Source organism: Hyla sarda, chromosome 10, assembly GCF_029499605.1.
Source record: "Hyla sarda isolate aHylSar1 chromosome 10, aHylSar1.hap1, whole genome shotgun sequence".
Classification (NCBI taxonomy): Eukaryota; Metazoa; Chordata; class Amphibia; order Anura; family Hylidae; genus Hyla; species Hyla sarda.
In genome coordinates this window covers 76,326,301-76,347,499 of record NC_079198.1, presented here as the reverse complement: position 1 = coordinate 76,347,499, position 21,199 = coordinate 76,326,301, and positions in this window count along the sequence as shown.

The window sequence follows — 21,199 nt, the reverse complement described above, 5'->3', positions numbered from 1 at the left end:
CAAGCCAGGAAATTCTTGCCATCATCCCCAAAAGCAACAGGAGCCACATTGGGTCAGTGGAACACCCGCCGATGTTACAGATGCAACAATATTGGGCACCTGAGTGCCACTTGCCCCAACAAGAAGAATTCTATACCGGCAGCTGGAGGTCACACAGCCGTTTTTCTGGTGTCTGGAGCGGTGGAGAAAATAGGGGATAACCTACAGAGTGTAACTGTGGGTGACCGGGTGACAGTGGGGTTACAAAATTCTGGAGCCTCATTTACCTTGGTGCGGCCTGAAGTGGTGGATACAGAGGACATCATCCCTGGAAGAACCATGACTTTAAAAGGAATTGGAGGTGTGCGGCCTGCTGTGCCCATGGCCCGTGTGTACCTGGATTGGGGTACAGGCAAAGGTTTGCAGGAGGTGGGGGTCTCTGAGGACATCCCTGTTAATGTTCTGCTGGGGAATGATTTGGGTCAGATGCTCTGTCATTATGCTCCAGAGGACACTACCTGCACACCGGATGGGCTAGGAGAGAGCCCTGTTCATTCTGAGGTACTGTGTGAGACTTTGGGAGACACTGCGAAATGTGGTAACTGGGAGGGGGTGCAGGGGATTGATAAATGTTTACCTGTGACTGAACCAGTAATGTTTTCCAAAACTGATATGGGGTGTATTGTGACATGTGGTGACAATGCATTGCCAATGCCAACACCTAGTGGAGATGGGCTAGGGGGAGGGGTTGGCGTGCCCCTGGTGACATTTAAGGATGAGGGACCAGCAGTGAGTGATATGTCCCAATCCTGTGAGCCTAAGGAGGAGGAGGGAAGGAGTGATAGCCCTGTGTATGATGCCTGTAACATTTTTATGTCTGGAACTGAGGGAGAGGAAGGTGAAGATGCTAGTTCACCAGGGGGAAATGTGCTCCCTGATGCCACAAGATGGGGGGAGGGAAATTAGCATTTCCGGGAAGATCTGCACAGTGACCCTTCCCTTGAAGGGCTGAGACAACGTGCTGAACATACAGGTGTTGACACAGATGGGCATCGGGTGTATTGGGAAAATGATATCTTGTACTGGGAATCCCTTTCCAAAGGCATGCTAGGGGCCCAGGAGAGAGAAAGGCAGTTAGTGGTTCCTAGGCAGTACAGGAAAGAGCTGTCTACAGGGAGGTACCCCAAGAGCCTACAGGTTTCTCACCCTTTGAGTTATTATATGGTCACAAAGTGCGGGGACCCCGAGATTTAGTTAGGGAAGAATGGGAAGGGGGGCTACCTGCCCCTGAGACTTCTGTGGTGGAGTATGTTCTGAGATTCAGGGACAGGATGCAGACATTGACTGGGCTGGTACAGGACAACCTCATAGTAGCGCAGTCCAGGCAGAAGTACTGGTATGATCACAATGCAAGGGACCGGGTCTATGAAGTGGAACAGAAGGTAATGGTTCTGAACCCCATCAGGCAGAATAAGTTGCAGGCTGCCTGGGAGGGTCCCTTCCCCATTCTGCAGCACCTAGAACCCACCACATATGTAGTTGCCCTTGATGAGAAAGGTCAGAGGCAGAGACAGTATCACTTTAATATGGCATACTATGACCCTGAGGAGGTGGTACTCAGTGTGGGCTGGATAGTGATCCCCTACTAGACCTAGTGGAGAAAGCTAAGAGCCAGGGATCCCTTCAGAATGTAGAGATCAATCCATAGCTCTCAGATGAAAGGAGGAGGGAGCTTAATCAGGTACTAGGCCCCTTCAGTGCCATCTTTGCCTGGGAATGCAGGGCCTGTGGTGTCAAGACAGATCTATCAGCCTGGCAAGGCAAGATCTCTCTGTCCCCATCTTAAGGGGGAGGTGTCAGGCCCAATGCCTGATTATTAAAATCCTATATGTATATTATAAATTATAACTGTGTGTGATGGATCATCTAAGACCTGGGGGTGAGAGGTCATTCAGACTGTGGGTTTGTGTATTGCATTTTATTGAGGGGTCTGGCTGTTTGTTTACATTTCCTTTGAAGTCAAAGGCTCTTTTGAAGCAGCAGGAAGTCATGCACTCTGGTCCCATCATATAATCAACCAGATAAGAGGGTCAGGAACAGAGATGCCCCCCTGGTGGGATCAGAGGGGAGGGGGGAATGGAGTCTCCCTCCAAAAAGGTAGGTATATAATATTTTAACAATGCTAGACAACACCATGCTAAGAACAGCTGGACTCTCACTCTCAAGGACTGATACCATCATGCTGTAAGAACTTCATCTTTTGTTTTCTGAACTTGTCTTGCAAAACTCTTTTATATATTGTTATACCTGCATGTCATTTGTTTCTGTATTTGTATATAGTCAGCACTGTAATACCTTTTATCAGATTAAATGTTTAATTTTTTCAGCTCTGGTCTTTGATCTCTAAATATATGAGCTCACCTTTCTGAAGGCTGCTCTGGTGGAAACACATTTATCTAAGGGTTAATTTGGTGACTTGCTGGGACTAGTAGTGGATACCCAGAGGTCTGGCGGCTTTAACCCTTGCACCATCACACTCTCTCTAATGTGTGATTGTGACACCTTGGCTAACGCCAAGGGGGATGCTGGGAACATTTGAGGTCCTTTAGTAGCTTTGGCAAAAAGGGACATCGAACCTGGATCCTCGCAGGTACCTTTTGGTACGGATGCGAAGGGTAAGGTTTGTTGGGGGGCCTCTCTTCTATCGAAGAAGGGCTTGCAATAGACCGCATCCTTTGTGCACTTTTTTTAGTGTAACATGTTTGCACTTTTTCTTGCACTTTGGGTGATTCAAGAGCTCCATTCATTTCTATGGGGCGCCGATGATGACCGTCAGGAACTGTCCAGAGCCGGAGATGTTTTCTATGTGGATATGATTCTAATCTGGACAGTTCCTTACACGGAAAAGGGTGTCAGCAGAGAGCACTGTTGTCAGACAGAAAACAAATTCACAAATTTCCCTGTTTCATACAGCAGCTAATAAGTACTGGAAGGATTAAGATTTTTTAATGGAAGTAATTTACAAATCTGTTCAACTTTCAGGCACCAGTTTATTTGAAAACATTTGTTTTCTACTTGTTTCCACCTGAGTTCCCCTTTAAGGGGATCATTGCAAATTTCTGTATTTTTTTTGTTTTTGTTTTTTTCTTCATGATTTGCTAAAAAATAAAAACAAAAATTGCAAAATATGTAACATTACAAAGAGTACAAATTAGGTCTCATTCACATGACATTTAGTTAGCAATGAACTGTACTGTATCAATAGACTGTTGTCTGAAATATAATAGAATATAGAATACTCCTTATAATAAAGGAATACTCCTTATAATAAAGGTGTTGCCAGAATGTATTACTGGTCTATATTGACTGCATAAAGGTTCTCACAATGTGAAGGATGTGGCTTAACCATGTATTACATCTTCTGGTGTACTAAAATACAATTAGCTTTTATAATTGAATTAAAAAAAAGGACCTACAGCAATATTTTTTTTTATCACTGTGTGCCATGTACTATGACATCACGATGTTTATTATACAAGTAGTGTGACATCACTGTTTACTATGCGTGCACTGGGGTATACTTGTGTATATTTTAATTATAATTTATTATCCAGGTTTTGTTACATAACTGTAAGAAGCATTCTGGTTAGTTGACAACACAGTGTGAATTTTTTATAGAGACATAAATACATGAGGTACAGAGGTTGAAGTCACACCTGGGAATTGGCGCTTCAATGGTTTCTCCCCAACATAAGAGCATACCAGTGATAAAAACTGATTGTTAAGCTGGAAGCTCTTTTACATAATAATAATTCTTTATTTAAATAGTGTACACAGAATCTGCAGAGCTGTAAAATGTTTACTCAAATTGGTTCCTGCCCCTTTAAAGTATTATGCATTATGTATTTTTCAATATACACCAATATACAATATCACATGTTTAATATGTATTTGTCAAAGTACACTCATTTCTCATTGAAATACCATGGGGATATATATATATATTCCAAAGAAGGAAGCGGCACTCCAAGTTGCAAAAAGCAGTGTGTTTATTCGACCATCAAGTCAATGCGTCGCTTCAGCCTCACAATGAGGCCTTTTTCAAGCAGTGTATCTGTGTTACATCACTTCCTTATATATCATCAGAAGTAGTGACATCATCAATTCATTTGCATCAATTAAATAGTGCAACATACAAATACAAGTGTACAAATACATTAGTGTCTCAATAAATACATTACAAGAGTATACTATATCCATATACAACATATACAAGTGCCGACTATCATTTCCACAAATATATACCAATAAGTGCGGCATGTAAACAAATATGCACGTCATCCAAGGAGGTGGTCCCTCACCTTCAAATTGATGTGTCTAACCTCTGATTCGCCACTTCACCCATGCGTCCTCTGTCTGTAAACAAATCGGGTGCGCAAGTCAGGAAGTGCGCTGTTTCATAGTGCACTCTTCAGTGACTTCCCAAGTCCCGGTCTCTGTATGCACCCAGCGCATGCGCATTAGGCAAAAATGACCTATGTCTCCATGTAGGATGTTACATAGTTACATAGTTACTTAGTTAGTATGGTTGAAAAAAGACATACGTCCATCAAGTCCAACCAGGGCTCTGAAGGAAAGGGTGTAAGGGGATAAGGGGAAGGGATGTAGTTTTATAATTCTGTATAAGTATTAATGCTATTTTGTTCCAGGAATGTATCTAACCCTGTTTTAAAGCTATTAATTGTTCCTGCTGTGACCAGTTCCTGAGGTAGACTGTTCCATAAATTCACAGTTCTTATGGTAAAGAAGGCGTGTCGCCCCTTTAGACTAAACCTTTTCTTCTCCAGAGTGCCCCCTCGTCCTTTGGGGGGGTTTAACCTGGAACAGTTTTTTTCCATATTTTTTGTATGGGCCATTTATATACTTATATACGTTTATCATATCCCCCTTAAACGTCTCTTCTCAAGAATAAACAATTGTAACTCCTTTAATCGCTCCGCATAGCTAAGATGTTCCATGCCCCATATTAGTTTAGTCGCACGTCTCTGCACCCTTTCCAGCTCCGCAGTGTCCCTTTTATGGACAGTCGACCAAAACTGAACAGCATGGTGTGGGCAAGGCAATAACACACAAGTATGCGCACACTCTACGTGCGATCATTCATGGGCAATCTTGAGACAGGGCAAATAGCCCATACACCATCATGATTGCCCAGAACGTTCTGCCTAAGTACACCAAACAAGCAGAAGTTGCAGATGTCAGACTAAATACATAATATTTGTCAAAGAAGCCCAATCTCGCAAGGAGAATAGGAACACCATGGTTCAGGAGAGTGGTTAAGACAAATCCAGGGTAAGGTCCCGAGAAATCAAGATGTGGGAAAATGGGTGACAACTCTCTAAACTCCAAGGGCTATTATGCTAAGTGGAACTGTTCCCATAGGTCACTCTGGTGCAACACTATTAAGCCGACACAGTACCCTTATATGTCCTCAGTGTATGCTGAGTAGTCACACACCTAACGGACATGTGTGATCGTCAGTACACGATATATAATCGTACACAGCCCGATCCTGTGTATGTTTTACTCATGTCTGAGTGGTTTTGGGGGTTCAAACCCAGTGTCCCCAAAGTTCTATTGAGACAAAAATTAAGTGTTAAGAGCACCCTCAGGGCTTCTCCACTCCTATGTAAATGAGAGGGATATGGATGTTGTATTTAACTCATTGCCCATACAGAGTACAGTTGTGCCACTCCCTCCTAGAAATCAAGGGAAGAATATCATGGATGTCCAAAAACCACCTTCCCATGGTATAAACATATCCGAACAGCACGAGATGGGAATTCAGACACTTTATTGTGAACCACATCATAACATATGCAACCCAACAGGACGGTCAATTTCATCAAACTAGTAATCCAGCCGACAAAAGGAAATTCCATTCTCCAGAGGGCGCGATGAGTGAAGCTGCGATCTTGGTGACGTGATATCTTCTTAAGTGAACCATTGTGCACTAATAATAAGTAAAAAAAAATGGGGGGGGGGGACAGAATTAAAATCACAAGTAACAAATTAAAATCATACATCCATTCGTTAGTGTGGACAATTTACAAAGTAGGCCATCAGTGACAATACCATCAACAGGGTATCATAACAAAAGAGGTATGCCAGTATTACTCTATGACAAGAAAGGTTTAAGGGAAAAATCCCTATAAATTTATCGATCCACATCAATTCCTTTCTTCTGAGTGTTTTGGTTCTGTCGCCTCCCTTGCGCATTTTAGGAACATGATCAACAATCATGAACCTCAACTGCTCAACGGAATGATTGAAGTCCCTAAAGTGTCTTGGTACAGGTAATTCAACTTTACCCGTGCAGATGAAGGATTTATGGTTTGCAAGTCTAAACCGACATTCCGTGGTTGTTTCACCCACGTAAATACACGGACACGGACAGATCAGGACATAGATGGCAAAATCCAATTTGCATGTCAGGTGGTGATGAATTTTATACTTTATATTTGTATTGGGGTGAGTAAAGACATCTCCTTTCAACATGTATTTACAGTTATCACATTGCATACATGGGAAACTACCAGGTTTCAATTGTGTAGGGAGATTGCTCTTATCAGTAAGACGTCCATCCTTACTAATTTGTACTTGAGATTCGGAGATCTCCTATATGCGAACATTGGAGGTGATTGTATCTCAGGAATTTCCCTAAATGAGTTGGAAATCACACTCCAATGTTTGCGGATACTGCACTCTATCCTGTTACTCAAGTGGGTGTATGTAGTCACAAAGGGTATTCTTGTCTGTTGTGGTTTAACAGTTCTGGGGATCAGAGTGTCCTTTCGTTCTATCTGCTGAACCCTGCTCACACGATGTTCAACCAGCTCTCTTGGATAACCCCTCTGGATAAATTTCTCCCCATCTCATTCAGTCGTACATTAATTTTAGTCGGATCATCAACTATCCTTTTGACTCTAAGGAGTTGACTGAAGGGGAGGGACTTTACCATACTTCTGGGGTGGGAGTTGTCAAACATTAGAAGGTTATTTCTATCAGTAGCCTTTACAAACAGGTCCATTTTAAGACCATCCTTTTCAACATACACCAAAGTGTCCAGGAATTGGATGCCAGTCTGGGAACAAACCATAGTGAACTTGATGTCCCCATCTATGGCATTCAGCTCCTGGAAGAAATCATTCAACTGGGCCTCGGTACCCACCCAGACGACGAAGATATCGTCTATATACCGATACCACCTTGAGACAAAGTCAAAATGGTGGGATGGGTATATAGACGATTCTTCGAGGTCTGCCATCACAATATTCGCATAAGTAGGCGCCATGTTAGAGCCCATGGCGGTCCCTCTTAATTGAATATAGTATTCACTCCCAAAAAGAAAATAGTTGCAACTGAGAATAATGTCCCCCAATCAACTAATACATTCTTTACATTCTGGTGTTTGTGGATTATCTCTTAGCACCTTCTGGATGCTCTGAATACCTCTATTATGATTGGTAGAGGTATAGAGACTAACAACGTCGAAGGAAACCAACCACGCTCCATCCAGAAATTGGATGTCCTTCAACTTAGACAAAAAAATCGGATGTGTCCCTAATATAGGACCTTGTGTCAACTGCATGTTGATGCAAGAACCTATCCACATATATGGCTAAAGGGCTAAGAATAGAGTCACGTCCAGAAACGATGGGTCTCCCCGGTGGTCTAGCTAGGCACTTATGTATTTTGGGCAACATATATATAATTGGTGTCTTTGGATTTTTAGGAAGTAAAAATTTGTGTAGATCTGAATCTATGATGTCAGTTGCCAGAGCATTATCCACCAAGATTCTCAACCTATGTTCAACCATGGCCCTAGGGTTTTGTTTAACACATTTGTACACATCTGTGTCCCTGATTTGTCGATAGACTTCTTCTAAATACATTTCCTTATCCATGATGACAACCGCCCCGCCTTTATCGGCGGGTTTGATGGTTATGTTGTCATCATGGATAATGTCCTGTAAAGCCCTATATACAGCTTTAGTTAGATTACCCCTGGTTCAGACAGTCACATCACTATCCCTTAAATCAATGATATCTCTCTCAATCAATGACGCAAAGGTGGTACAAAATCACTCTTATTATATAGCCCCATCTCCTTGAGACGTAATTCACTCACATGTTCATCAACCCCCTTGGTTATCCGATTAACACCAGGTGAAAACCACACTTTTAATTTAATGATTCTAATGAAAGAAAACATATCAGCTTGTAACTGTAACCAATCCACCTTCGGGGTAGGGCAAAAAGACAAACCATTATTAAGAAGCCTATTTTCATCATCAGTAAAGACACATGAAGAGATATTTACCATTAAAGTCCGTGTATCACCACGTTCATCTACTTGTTGGTTGTTGCCGATTGCTCTTGTAGCGAGTCACTGGGGTTTTCTTGCCGCCTTCTGCGCCCTCTCCAGATTCGTCTCTTCCGCTGATTGGGGTCTCCATCATTTTTGGGCCTAAAAAAACCTTAGAGTCTTTATGTGTATTTTTGTTCTTCGGTTGTTGTGATTTCTGTGTGCCCTTCTTCCTGTCCTTGCTATCAAGATTCTGCCAGTTATAAATTTGTCCAGTTTTGTAGTCCTCCATATCACGATGCAGTTTTTGACGTTTATTCTCCTCCTGGTCCTCCCTGTATTTCTTGAGGATACTGGTCATCCACTCTTGATAAGTAGTGTACTCATTGGGCTCCATAGCCGCTACCAATGCCGTCTCATCATCACTGAGTTTCTGTTGTATCACCTCAATTTCTTTCTGGAGGAACTCGATGTTGAGTAAGATAATGTCAAATGCATATTTATTCGTAAGTCCCTCAAAGGAGCGACAGAATAATTCATTATTGGGGAACAGATTAGGTCTTAGGTGTGGTCTCAGACCCCTAGGAATCATTTTGTCCCAATAATATTTACCAAGCAGAGATAAATGGAGTTGTAAACTCACAAGTTTCTTAGATTCCTGTTTAAAAGTCCTCTTGATGTCTGCCTTAGATGGGATACTCAGGAAGGCATCATCTCCCATTGGTCCACTTAATATCTTATCCACATCCTCCTTGGTGTATGAGAACAAACTGGGAGTACTGATGTTGGGACCTTACCCTGGATTTGTCTTAACCACTCTCCTGAACCACGGTGTTCCTATTCTCCTTGCGAGATTGGGATTCTTTGACAAATATTGTGTATTTAGTCTGACATCTGCAACTTTTGCTTGTTTGGTGTACTTAGGCAGAACGTTCTGGGCAATCATGATGGTGTATGGGCTATTTGCCCTGTCTCAAGATGGCCCATGAATGATCGCACATAGAGTGTGCGCACTGCTTGTGTGTTATTGCCTTGCCCACATCCTACATGGAGACATAGGTCATTTTTGCCTAATGCGCACGCGCTGGGCGCATACAGAGACCGGGACTTGGGAAGTCACTGAAGAGCGCGCTATGAAACAGCGCACTTCCTGACTTGCGCACCCGATTTGTTTACAAACAGAGGACGCATGGGTGAAGTGGCGAATCAGAGGTGAGACACATCAATTTGAAGGTGAGGGACGACCTCCTTGGATGACGTGCATATTTATTTACAAGCCACACGTATTGGTATATATTTGTGGTAATGATGATCGGCACTTGTATATGTTGTATATGGATATTGTATACTCTTGTAATGTATTTATTGAGACACTAATGTATTTGTACACTTGTATTTGTATGTTGCACTATTTAATTGATGCAAATGAATTGATAATGTAACTACTTCTGATGATATATAAGGAAATGATGTAACACAGATACACTGCTTGAGAAAAGGCCTCATTGTGAGGCTGAAACGTTGCATTGACTTGATGGGTGAATAAAAACACAGCTTTTTTCCACTTGGAGTGCCGCTTCCTTCTTTGGAATTTACGTTGGAAGGTTTGGAGTTTGAACCTGTTGAAGCTGAGCACCCACCTGGGACTTGAAGTCCATTGATACAGTGCCGGTTCCCTACCGTTTTTTGACTATATATGTGTGTATATATATATATATATATATATATATATATATATATATATATATATATATATATATTTATATTTATATATTTTAGTGAATACAAAGTGATGATGGTTGAAGAGTAAAAGCAAATATGTATATAAGTAGTATCCACTAAAATAATACACTCTTAATAAACCTTATGGGGGAGATTCATCAAAACCTGTCCATAGGAAGAGTTGCTGAGTTGCCCATAGCAACTAATCAGATAGCTTTCCTTCACTTTTGAAAAGGCATCCAAAAAATGAAAGCAGCAATCTGATTGGTTACTGGAGCAACTCAGCAACTTTTCCTTTGGACAGGTTTTGATAAATCTTTATATATATATATATATATATATATATATATATATATATATATATAGACAGTCAATGGTACAAGATACACTCATAAACCTGCCCTAATTTGTAAAATAGACACCTTTAAGTATCATAGACATGCCCATGGTTGTAGCATAAGTTTAGACATCCAGCCTCCATGAAGGTGGGTCACACAGATACACGGACAGAAGAAGGAGGAGAATGAAGGCTGTGGGAAACTAAGACAGAGGCTGCCATCTTGGCAGCATGGATATGAGGTCACTTTCTAGAAGCTGGATTCACCATTTAGAAGTAACCAGGTTCAACCAAAAGAAATACCAAATTGGTAGACACTCAAGCCTATGTAATTCCTCCTAAATGATTAACTTATGCAAAGGACTGCCATTATATGAATAATTATTGTTGTATGTACTGTCTGCCATGATGTTAAAGGAGTACTCCAGGGAAGTTAAGAAAAAAAAAATTAAGAAAAAAAAAATGTCCCAAAGCCACCACAATACCTGTTTTGTGTGCACTGTAGTTATTCATGTGGTTGTGGCAGCTCCTTTGACCCCTGATGTCTCCTAAATATTATTTTTCCTTGCTTACAGCACAGACTACAACTCCCAGAAGTCAGTGCTGCTCTGTGTAATGGCTGCCAGCCAACTGCTTTCACTATCTATGTGCATACTTACACTGCAGCACACACACACACACATACACACACACAATGTCAATCCAGCATCTCCAATTCCCTCTACTTGCAGCTGCTTCCTGTTTACTATGACATGTTGACCCCTCGGGGACTAGCCATTCAGCCAATCACTGGCTGCAGTGGTGGCCCACCTTGGTCAATGATTGGTTGAGAGGACAGTTCCAGTAGGGTCGACGTATCACATGATATGTGGAAGGGACTTTAAGACATCATATTGGCAACTACGAATATTTGGGAAAGGTGAGTTGGACTTCTTAACTGACTTTTTTTTTTTTAACTTTTTTTCTGGAGCAAATCCAAAGTGGGGGCAAAAAAGTATATGGCTGATTCTCCGGGGTATATACTGTATAAAAATGATTTCTCTCTCGCATCTGTAAAAATGTTCATTGTCTGTGTTATTGTGTATTTCTTACATTTAATGTTCTTTTAACCACAGGGAGAAAGCATGCTGCATTTTTACAAAAACAAGTGCAGTAACTATATGTATGAATGGGGATATATAATCCCCCCACTGAATTCAGTGCTGCATTATTTTACATGTAAAAGACTATCTACAGCAAATACAAAAATACAATTCTGTTCTACATTCTACAGTAGTAGCATTATTTGTCAAAATATGACAAAGTAGTGAACTTGTTAACCTTGTTAACCTAGGTCCTACAATGTGTGTGTACACAATTTGCATAGTACTTTGAAAGCAAAAATTACCTTTTATTGTGACACAAACAATAAAGAGAACAAAACATTTACTCATGTTGGGTTCATAAGTATTCACTCCCCTGAGCCAATACTTGGTAGCACCATCCTTAGCTGCAATTACAGCTGCAGGTCTTTTGGGCTATGCCTCTACCCACTTTGCACATCTTAATATGGAATTGTTTGTCCATTCTTGTTGGCAAAAAAAAAAAAGCTGTAGTTCACTCAGATGGATGGAGACCATCTGTAAACAGACATTTTCAAGTCAATAGACTCACAATTGGATTCAGGTCTGGGCTTTGACTAGGCAATTTTAGGACATTAACATGCTTTGATATAAATCATTCCATTGTAGATTTGACTGGGCTATCCATTGTCCATTATCAAGGATTGCTCTGTATCTGGCTCATTCCATGAATTCTGACCAGTTTCTCTGTACCTGATGAAGAGAAGCATCCCCACAGCAGGATGTTACAATCATCATGTTGAGGATGGTGTGCTCAGGGTAATGGCAATGTTGGATTTCGATCACAGATAACACACAGGCTAAAACTGAGGCAGAGTATTATCTGTACCAAGGCAGAGCCCCTTCTCCCAAATTTGTCTCTTACATGGCTTGTGGCAAACACCAAATATAATTTCTTGTTGCTCACTTTTAACAATGACTAATTTATTGCCATTATGCCATGGAAGCCAGTTTTGAGGCGTATATGACTAATAGTTGTCCTGTGAATAGATTCTTCCATGCCAGCTGTTGAATTTTTGAAGCTTCTCCAGAACTACCAAGGGTTGCTTTTCTGATAAATTTTCTCCTTGCACAGCTTGTGAGATTGGAGGGCACCCTTGTCTTGTAAAGTGTGCAGTTGTGCCCACACCTTTTCAGATGATTGGTTATATGGTTCTTTTTTTCTTTTCTTCATAACGTAACCCTGCTTTGTATTTCTCCACACCTTTATGCCTGACCTCTTTGGTAAGTTTCGTTATCTTCATGCTGCTATTTGTACAATAATGCTCTAACATAATAATGCTCTGAGGCTTCACAGAACAGATGTATTTGCGCAGATTAGGTGGACCCTATTTACTATTGATGTGACTTGCAAATGTGACTGGTGAAGGCAAATGGTCTCACTAGATCTTCGCTAAGGGTTTCACAATAAAGGGGGTGAATACAGATGCACACTTTTTAGATTTTGTTTGTAAATAGTTTTGAAATCCATGTAATATTTCAGAATGAAGAAGTAAAGCATTCGCACTCACCACTCTGTAGCAGCAATATTTATCAAAGCATGTTCAGCGGGTACAGTCATACAGGGGTGCCTCCAAGGAGACGCCCCTGTATGACTGTACCCACTGAACATGCTTAAATGGGCACTCTTATTAAAACTACTTTTTGCTATTGCACTCCTTATGGTAAATAAAAAATATTTCTAATATACTTTGTTTAAAAAAAAAAAAAAAGTTTTCTACGTTTTATTTGTGCCTTAAAAAGCTCAAGAGCACATTTTCCCCCATCTTATACTCAGACTTTGGACCGAAGCCCAAACACAGGAAGTGCAGCCTGGAGTGCTGAAGGGTGTGTGTCCAACCAACAGCATATGGCAGTTAAGTGTGAGAGGAGCTATGATTGGATGAGGCTGTACAACCCCCCCCCCCCCCCCCCTCTCCCTCAGCACTCCAGACAGCACTTTCTGTGTTTGGACCTAGGTCCTAAGTCTGTGTATAAGATCGGGGAAAATGTGCTCTTGAGCTTTTTTAAGCACTAATAAAACATAGAAAACTTCATTTTTTTTAAAACAAAGTATATTAGAAATATATATATTTTTAAACTTACCATAAGAAGTTCAATGGCAAAAATTGGTTTTAATGAGAGTTACCCTTTAAATACATATTGCTGCTACAGAGTGGTGAGTGCTACTGCTTTACTTCTTCATTCTGCTTTATATGGACTTCTTCACTCACAGATCTGCACCACTAGCTGAGCAACCTTGTGGACACAGTTCACATTACCGAGAAGTGTCAAGCGAGAGTAGATTGCTCCAACGTTGAAGTGCCAAACTTAGACCTCCTACACAGATGCCATGGAACAGATCTGGCAGCCGGATGGCTAAAACTTGGTGTGAATGCACCCTTATAATTTTTTATATTTTGTACACATTTTCCACATATTCACAACTACTCCTATAAAGGTTCTCCAGATTAATTCTTGGCACAACGATCAGTATTGACTACAGTGTTTTAGGGATAAACAGCTAAGGAGATGTTATAGATCTTCGCCTTGACCCTGGCACTAGCTCAGTGCCATAAAAATCATTCATCATGGAAATACCCTTGGAAGGAAAAAAAAAATTTTTATAGAACTTTTGGCAAACACAAATGTAAGGTTCCACAATAAAACTTTAATTTCCATTCATGCCACTGGACAATGCCTAATCTTATAGGGCATATGAGGTAGTAGAGAATTGAGAGCTTTTGTTCATAGGGAGAAAAAAAGATGTACAAGTAAGAAATGCACATTCAGAGTTTAAGAATACAGTATTTAGTAGAAGAATGTAGAATAGCAGAATCTGAATGCATCATTGCTTGTTGCTCTAGATTGCCACTTGTTGTTATATCTCTTTGCTTTCTATTATGTTGCACAGTATGTTATTACCTCTCTGCACGTTATCATATCCCTCGTCACATAATTATATCTCTCTGCATGCTGTTATATCCCTCTACAGGTTATTATGTAACTCTGACTGTTATGATATAGCTTTTCATGCTATTTTAATTTGAAGTTTTTTTTTAGTTTATACAAGTGCTTGTTTTATTAATTACTAATTTATGCTTCATTTGATGACTGGTACTGGAGATGTGGATATCTATAACATAAAGCACATGCTGTGGGCAGATATAGGTGCAACGATTAGTCACATTCTAAGACTTTATAAATAGTTCTGGAACTCTACATCAGGGATTATAGAGAATATCAAAATTCCATCCCTATGTATCCAAATTGGATACAACAATGTTTATGAATGAAAAACTGCAAAACTGTTGACATGTTTACAACATGATATAATTTACAGTAAATAAACCAGCAAACAAATAAATAAAACAGACTAATAACCTTGTGGCCTTGCAATGCACTTTCTTGTGCCACATTCTAGCTAACCCAATGTTTAGGCTATATTTCCCTAGACCTGCCCATAGTTTGTTTATCTATTAAAGGAAATTTCATTTTAGTTAATTATGTATTAAATTTGTGGATGAGAATAATATGTTTTTGTTTTTTTATTTTATTTTTTGGAGTGGCCATATTAAAAGAACACAAATTCTGCATTGTTTGCATAAATAGTGCAACACTGTATGTGTTTTAACTCCAGTTACATTGAATGTGAGTTAATAGATTGGAAAGTGTCAATAGACTAATAAAATGTCCTGGTGGTAATAAAGTACAACATTCTCCTGCTGAGACCAGTGAGCAATAGGGCTTTGTGTACTGTCCTTTTTCTAGCCCTACAGCAGTACAATAGAGCTGGTACCTGTTATTAAATCTAAAGGCTTCTAATGACAATGAGATGACTCTTCTGACCCTGTCCCAGTTTAAACAGTAAAGCTGAACTCTGAGCTGCAGAAAGCAGGACTATGTGCTAGCTATAACTTCAGTGTTTATTTTTTTTAAAGCCTTTGGGTGCTACTGCAAGCTCTGGCCACACTATAACCATGTCCATGGACTATGTGTCCATTCACATGTGTTCAGTGTGTTGTATAAACTTTTGACAGCAATCTGCCTTGTGTGGACATACTGTTATAATTATTATAAAAGACTAAGTGCCAAGCAAAGTCTTATCTTCCTCATTATTTCATAGTTTATTTACTTAATATGCATGGCAATATGCCAAACTAGTGTACATGCTTATGCTGTTCAAGTACTCAGCTATTCGCCCACAGTTATTGTCTTGAAATGCTATTATATGTAATAAACGATGTCATTTAGTAGTCATATTCTACTAAAATAATTCTGAAATCCCATTAGAAAGCAATACAACATGAATATCTCAAGGCAAGATTCCAGTTTTTAATTAAAATAAATACATTTATTTTAAATGCGATCACCAAAATCATTGATCAAAATCGCGTAAAGAAGGCCCTTCATTTGTTTGCAAAATTTATTGTGTGAATACACAAGCTTTTATTATCACAATTGGCTCGATATCAAAGAATTATTTTAGCGTTCGGCATCAAGTGACTCCACATGTAATTTCTATTAGTATGTTCTCTGTCATTGCATATTATTATTGCTGGGCTATGTTTTCTTCCCTCCTGTGGCAATAAATGGTGTTAATTCCACACTGCTATTTCCCAGAATCCTTGGAATCAGAACATTTCCACTGTACCAAAAGTATTAAGATCCAAGCTGTGCAGAAATCTCGTCAGAGCTAATTCGACAACTACTATGGTAGTCTCATTAACATAATAAGAGTGCGACACTGCGGCTGGAAAGACGCTTATTTGTGTAGCAATTAGGGATAAAAGGGACTCACTTGGCTAATTAAGTAGAACACAACAGTCGCTCTCCCCGGCTGCTATCAGAGGCTGACAGAAGCAAACACCATATTAGGCAGGTCAAAAATGAACCAAGAACACTGACCTGAAATGTTTACATTCTATCATGACCATTGGGGTTTCTCTAAGGAATTCCATGAAACTGGATAAGCTACACTGTACAAGTAATGTTTGGGTTAAACCACGATGGAGAAATGCTCCTTAGAAAGGCTAGTAAATTGGCCGAGTGGTTGGATAGATATCTGATCTAATACAACTAGATCTGGTAACTTAAAGGGGTACTCCAGTGGAAAATATTATTTTTAAATCAACTGGTGCCAGAAAGTTAAGCAGATTTGTAAATTACTTCTATTAAAAAGTCTTTACCCTTCCAGTACTTATTAGCAGCTGTATGCTACAGAGGAAATTATTTTCTCTTGAATTTCTTTTTTGTCTTGTCCACAGTGCTCTCTGCTGACAACTGATGCCCATATCAGGAAATGTCCAGAGCAGGAGAAAATCCCCACAGCAAACCCATGCTGCTCTGGACAGTTCCTGACACAGACAGAGGTATCAACAGAGAGCACTGTGGACAAGAAAAAAAAGAAATTCAAAAAGAAAATGATTTCCTCTGTAGCATACAGCTGCTAATAAGTACTGAAAGGATTGAGCTTTTTAAATAGAAGTCATTTACAAATGTGTTTAATTTTTTGGCACCAGTTCATTTAAAAAAAAAAAAAAAAAAAGTTTTCCACCGGAGTACCCCTTTAAGGTGAGCACAATAGCTTTTCTAAAATCTAATTTGAACGCAGGGGTGTAACTTGAATAGGCACTGTCAGATTCAAAAAATTTTGTTGTACATCTTGGCAAAACATTAACCTTTCTAATCTACTTCATGAGAAAATTTTATTTCCTTTCTATATGAAGCATGGCTTTATTCGAGCTGAAGAGGGTGGGCTAGCACTCCTCTGTGCTCTCTCCTGCAAGATGATACTCCTCTGTGCTCTCTACTGTCTGATAGCACTCCTCTGTGCTCTCTCCTGTAAGATGGTACTCATCTGTGCTCTCTACTGTCTGATAGCACTCCTCTGTGCTCTCTCCTGTAAGATGGTACTCATCGGTGCTCTCTACTGTCTGATAGTATTCCTCTGTGCTCTCTCCTGTAAGATGGTACCCATCTGTGCTCTCTACTGTCTGATAGTACTCCTCTGTGCTCTCTCCTGTAAGATGGTACTCATCTGTGCTCTCTATTGTCCGATAGTACTCCTATCACCTATTCTCGCACACTATTCTTGCCCACTCCCCTGTCCCTGCCTACTTACGTACCTGCTCTAGATGACAGGTCCGTAACCACCGTGACAGTCCCTTCCTAAATAAGTGAGGGACAGTCAAAAAGTCAAAACAATAAACTACAAAACTAACAAAAGGTTGGGAAAGGCTGGAGGTACAATGACTAGCAGAAAACAAACCTAAACACGCACACACAAAAATACGTAGTTAGAGGGCGAAGTCTAAACCTGCAGAGCACAAAGTACAGTTGCAGAGTATGAAAGGGAAGTCAAAAGTCAAGCTAAAAGTCCCAACAAGAGGGCCTTTTAACCCCCCTACCCCCCTCCCCTCATGATCCAAGACTAAAGTGGGACATCCTCTATAGATATACCCCTATTCTCATTATTGTTAAGAGCTATGTTATTATGATCAAACTTAGTGATAAATTAAATGCAAAAGGATTTCAATTCTTTACTGAATAGAGTATTGGGACAGTTGTCATATATTTATTGTACTATTAGAGCAATTGTATAGTAGTGCGCATTGAAAATGCTGATTTGTTACTGTTGCTTTAATGGTAAAAAAAATTCTTCTGCATCTATACATTTGTTCTAACGTACAACGTTTTGGAATGTTCTTGGATGTTCTTGTGTCAGTTGCTGCAGAGTGGTATACATGGCACCAGGGGGTGGTGCATTAGTTTATATATTTTATGCAGAAATACGTCACTCTCAAAAGTGTCGTGGGTGCTGGAGTTAGGAATCCCAATCCTTAAGTATATACAAATGATAGAACTTCACACACCACTCTTCACGGTAAAGTAGATTAGATTTTATTAGCAATCCAACAGTTAAATAGTATGACGTTTCGGTCCTACCTGGACCTTCATCAGATTTATAAGTTATACAAACAGAGAAATCAATAAAGGGAAGTTTATTAGTTTATATAGTTACTGCTGAGCGGGGAGGCCCAGCAGGTGGGTGTTGTAACTAAGACTTCTGGGACCCCTTGCAATCTCCTGAACAGGGCCCCGGCAGTCTGCCAAAGGCAGCCGTTCTGACCCCTGCAGAAAGCCACAGCCTACACGCCTATCTCTATGGGATACACAGAGGGGGCGTGTCAGCCACCACTCCGTGCGGGGGTCAACACACCCCCTTCAGCAGACTGCTGGGGTCCCGATTAGGAGATCGTGGGGGGTAAGTTATCATTCACTACACTACTCATGTAACCAATTATCTGTTTGAAGAGGCTTTGACTTTTCCTGCTGTTTGTCCTTACAATTCTCATACTACTAGTATGATGTGATGATGCAAGGAACTACTGCAGCCTTTCCCTTATTTAAGTAAATGAGACTATTCTGCATTTTCCTAGCCCACTGCTACTGAAAGTCATCGAATGCCAACATTGAAGAAGTTGCAGCACTCACATGAATGTCGACACCTCGTCAAACAGCTGATCGGTGAGGGTGCTGGGAGTTGGACTTCACCCAGTATAATACTAATGGCCTATCTAAAGGAAGTTGGGCGTTGGCCTAGCTGATGGATAAATTGGTCTCAACTCCTCTTCCATTCAAAGTACCTACAGGCCTGCCACATGCTCTGGAGTGTATTGCCTAACACGTGTCCTACCCAGGCGAGTACAAATCCAACATATTTGTGTATCTACTGTAATCCTACACATGAAGGGCTCATTTGCATTCCATGCATTATTGCTCTGCTAATGACATATACACAGTCTATTCTGATGGTGTAAAACAGTGTTTCCCAACCAGAGTGCCTCTAGTTGTTGCCAAACTACAACTCTCAGCATACCCGGACAGCCTTTGGCTGTCCGGGTATGCTGGGAATTGTAGTTTGGCAACAGCTGGAAGCATCCTGGTTGGGAAAAACTGGACTACCCTATACTTCAGAGTCATTATCAAATAGAATGAGGGACAGTGGTGTTTACTGGAGCACCGCAACATATCTACCAGGGGTTAAACTTAGACTGCAATGATAATGTGGAATAATAAAGGGTTAATGCACAGCGAGACAGCTGTACAATTGGTATTACACTTGCACTAATTTATTCTATGTGCCTGTGCCCTGAAGGGGTATTTCAGGAAAAAACTTTTTTATATATATCAACTGGCTCCAGAAAGTTAAGCAGATTTTGTAAATTACTTCTATTAAAAAAATCTTTATCCTTCCAATAATTATCAGCTGCTGAAGTTGAGTTGTTCTGTCTGGCAACAGGGCTCTCTGCTGACATCTCTGCTTGTCTCAGGAACTGCATAGAGTAGAAGAGGTTTGCTATGGGGATTTGCTTCTACTCTGGACAGTTCCAGAGACACGTGTCATCAGAGAGCAACAGACAGAAAATAACAACTCAACTTCAGTAGCTCATAAGTACTGAAAGGACTAAGATTTTTTTAATAGTAATTAATTTACAAATCTGTTTAACTTTCTGGAGCCATTTTATATATATATATATATATATATATATATATATATATATATATATATATATAAAGTTTTTTTTTTTTTACTGGATAACCCCTTTAAAGCTGTTAATAGAAGCACACCCAATGGTAGGTGCTGATGCAATGCACATCCAGATATTTGCCACTGAGAAGGGTTACTGGCTGCTCCAACAGTAAACTACTCAGGTAACTGTATTTCTCTTTCTTTTACTAATGTTGCTTGAAAGTTGCTTCAAGTGTCCTTGAACTAGATTCTAATGGTCCCACGGTTTCAATGCAGCTATTTATAAGGAATTTTTGGTGTCTCTGGAGGTGTACGCCTAAAACCCACTGAGATATCTCAGATGGATATCCAGAAAGTGATGCTTTAATTTTAGTCAAACAAAATTATCTAAATTCTTTACTTCTCTTTCATCTATTAATAGCTCTATCAGACAACAAGTGCCATCAGAATAAAAACTCTAGAATAATTTCAGGACAGTTTTATATAAATGTTTGATAGACTGTATCTATATGGTATTAATCACTGTACGAACCCTCAGACCCCAAACGATAAATATAAACCATTAATAAAACTCTGGAGGCATCAACACCAACTTCAAAGATCATTCCATCCTTAAAGGGTTATTCCAGTAAAAAAGCTTAATCTTTCCAGTAGTTATCAGCTGCTGAAGTTGAGTTGTTCTTTTCTGTCTGATAACAGTGCTCCCTGCTGACTCCTCTGCTGGTCTCAGGAACTGTCCAGAGTTGAAGCAAATGCCCATAGCAAATCTCTAATGCTTCGGACAGTTCCTGAGACAAGCAGAAGTGTCAGCAGAGAGCACTGATGTTAGAAAAAAAAGCACAACTCAACTTCAACAGCTGATAACTACTGGAAGGATTAAGATTGTCACGCGCTGTGCTCCGGCTGCAAGCTCCGGTCGTGAGCGCAGTGTCCCGGGGTCCCCGTCTGTCGGCGGGGCTGGGATTCGCATCGCGGGAAGCGCCTGCATGCGAATCCCAGCCCTTCACTTACCCCACTCTGCTGCTTCTGTAACTCAGCTCCGCTGCGCTCGTCCCAGTCTCCTAGGGCGCGTGCGTGGCGGGGGTCTGAGATTTAAAGGGCCAGTGCACCCATAATTAGTCTTTGCACCTGACACCACATTATAAGTTCCTGCACCT